Source organism: Elephantulus edwardii, unplaced genomic scaffold (assembly GCF_000299155.1).
Source record: "Elephantulus edwardii isolate Elephantulus edwardi_28Jun2011 unplaced genomic scaffold, EleEdw1.0 scaffold00044, whole genome shotgun sequence".
Taxonomy (NCBI): Eukaryota; Metazoa; Chordata; class Mammalia; order Macroscelidea; family Macroscelididae; genus Elephantulus; species Elephantulus edwardii.
This window is the reverse complement of record NW_006399794.1, coordinates 18,853,222-18,856,649: the sequence shown is the minus strand read 5'-3', so window position 1 is coordinate 18,856,649 and position 3,428 is coordinate 18,853,222.

The following is a 3,428-nucleotide window of genomic DNA, read 5'->3' as shown; positions in this document are numbered from 1 at the left end:
GGAGAAAGGAGACAACCATGATATGTATGTGTATCTATCTATCTATCTATCTATCTATCTATCTATCTATCTATCTATCCTAAGTCATGAATGCACTCCTTAGACAAAAGCTTCTTGGTCTATGTACAGGTTTCTCATGAGAACAATTAAGTGTCCTGAAATTCCCATTCTTCTTGGTGTCAACAATAATTTGTTATGATCTATGCATTCAAATGTATGTGTGTGTATGTGAGAGAGAGAGAGAGAGTGTGTGAGTGTGAGTGTGTGTGTGTGTGTACTCTGTCAAATTGGATCTGCCTGATACAGGAGCAGATTGACCCTCCTTCTCCAGCAAAGCATGTGGTGGATTTGAACTGCACACCTCTGCGATTGCAGTGCAGCTTCCTGCCACTAGGCCACCAGAGCTCCCTGTAGTCAAATGCTTATGCATAGTGTCAATAAAACACAAATAGACGTTCTTCTGGTATTCTCTGCATTCAGCCAAGAGTCATCTGAAACCAGCAATGATATCTCTGTTGACATGGCTTCAGCTAAATCCAACTTGAATTTCTGTCAGTTCTTGGTCTATATATTGTTGTAACCATTTTTGGATGATCTTCAGCAAGATTTAACTTCTATGTGATAGTAATGATATTGCTCTTTAATTTCCATATTCTCTTCCAGTCAGTTGTTCTTCTAATTTTCATAACATAGACCGGTGAGCACATCTAGTTCTGCATCTGTTTGTTGAAATATTTATTTGGTATTCTATCAATTTGGGGGATCTTAAATTTTGTCAATGCCTTCAGTGCAGCTTGAGTTCCTTTCTTCATCCTCATTGGTTGCTGACCATGTTACTTGCTAAAATTGTTCTGTGTCAGTAATTTCTTTTGATATATAGAGTGTGTTTATTACTTCAGTCTTCTTTTAGCTCATCCTGGATCTTTTAAGATTTATCCCGTAGTATCCTTCAGTATTACTACCTGAGGTTTGAATTTATTTTCTGAACTGAAATATAAAGAGCTCTGGTAGAATTTTCCTGCTAACATAAAAGCCTTCTGTCTCTGGTGGTTCTAATCCATCAGTGAATTTAAAGGAGAAAGAAAGAAAGTTATCTTTTTTTTTTAAATTTCAGTCTGTAAAATCAGATAGATGGTCACTATGAGTCTGAATGGACTCAAAGATGGTGAGTTTAAGTTGAGAAATAAAGTATATTTTTATGGCATGCAATAATTTTTATATAAAGTTCAATAAATTACAAAATAGTACAAATAAAATGTAACCAGTTTTCAGTTATGATAGTTTTCATTTAATGATTATTACTGACTAGACATAGTATATAAAGGGAAAAGGTGTTAAAAGATGGGAACCAAATTCCCTAGGTAGATCACCATTCATTGTGGGAGAATTGAGAAATCATGATTGGTTTATTCAGATTTAATTGGATCTTCAGATTGAATATCTTAGTCCTAAGTGATGGAAAGTAACTCACAAATCAACTTTAGCAGGAAGTGTACAACACAGTAGGCACTGAATATAGAAACATAATATGATGGAATTATTTTAGATTTTCATAGTGATTCCATTGAAAAAAACACCAGGTCAGAATCATTAAAAATCAAATATAAGAAATATCCATGGGTCAAACAAGGGGCATTATCATCTGGAACCATGAGAAGATTTGGGACACACTTCTTTTAATTTTTTTTTATTTTATACTTATTTACTTACATGGTTCATATACATTATTTTAAGAAGGGAATGACTGACTTGATAACACTTGCCAATAATACATTTTAATGCATGGAAAAGAAATTGTAGAAATTAACACCTCTGCTTTTGTAGACGATCAGTAAAATAAACTGATGCTCAAAATAGCCATTATTTTTTGTTGTCAAATATAAGAATAAAGTTTACTCTCTTAACTAGTTATATTAAATGAATTAAATGCACTTACAGCTGATTTCAAGTCGAATGAAGTCTTTAATGCCAAGGTTTTCTAGAAAAACTCCAGATAATGCTGTGGTTTTAAAAAAGAAGGAAATGTCAGCACTAAATTCTGCATGGAAGGTTGGAAAATGGAGGTAAGAAGCTTCTGTATAAAATGAGACAGCATTCCAGAAGTGTCCTGCAAATGGGGGAGAAAAAATAATCCTTAAGTATGTTTCATATTGGGGAATAGGGTGTACGAAAGCGTTAAGAATGTGACAAAAAAGAAAAGGTTATCACACTTGGAAATGTATGTAGAGGATTAGCATGTAGCAAAAGAGAAGACCCTTAAAGACATAGATGTTGTGCCTACAGCCAAGGGTTTACACACAGTAGAGGTTGTGAGGCTGTCATAGGATTGAGTGGGGCCTCATTCTGTTTTATAAAGGGTCCGTGTGAATCAGCTGACTTGAAGCCACCCACCAATGACAGTCATGTAAAGCATCTATTTAAAAAAGATTGTGAACACTGATGTGTGTGTGTATATTGTGTAAGATGAGAATAACAAAATAAAAAAATAATCTGGACAAAAAAAAAGAAAAAAAAAAGAATGTGACTAGTTTCAAGGATGAGGTACTGTACGGTAGGTTGTAAGGGAGTAAAAATATCTTGAATTTATGTAATGCAGAGAGAAAGCTTCTTTCAATTTAGTACTCACGGTCGCCATAGCAACGCAAGGGCCCAACTCTCCAAGCAGCTTCTGATTTTGATCTGTTGGTATCAGTGATAACTATCTGAGTGACAGGCAAGTGGTCTTTGAAGGAAAGAAAGCCAGTGTCATTTGTCCTGCAAAACATAAATTTAAGAGAGGGACAGAATGGAGCAATCTGGGGACTCATTTTCCAAAAAATCTCATTTCTAATGTGATTTGAATGGTGGTAACAGGGCAGAGAATAGAAAGAGCTAACAGAAGGCCTTTTCTCTCATAAATATGTTTGAAAGACTGAATAATAATTAAAAACCTGTGGCTAGCTTAAAAAATAAATGAATTTTACATTAATTTCAAATATAGGTATATAAATAAGATCATTACAGAGATTTCTGCTACCTGTTTTATTTAAAAACATGTCACCTACTCAGAGTAGCACGGCTTAGAGGTTAAACATAAACTCTTTTTCTTATATTATTGGTTGTCTCGATAACTAACTTGAAGAAAGTATCTCAGATCTCACTTAAAATCTCCCTGATTGTTTCAAGCAGCCACTTATGAACAAGTTTTAACACCTATGAATGTTTCTTATAATTTTAACACTGTTGTTGTTGTTATGTACCGTCGAGTCGCTTGCGACTCATAGTGGTCCTATGTACAACAGCCCTAAGCTCTGCTCTGTCCTGTGCCAATCGCCCTGTCTCTGACACTCCCATACCGATTACCCCAGTCACTGAATCAATCCACCTCATAGAGGGCCTTCCCCTCCTGCGCTGTCCCTCCACACTCCCAAGCATGATGTCCTTCTCCA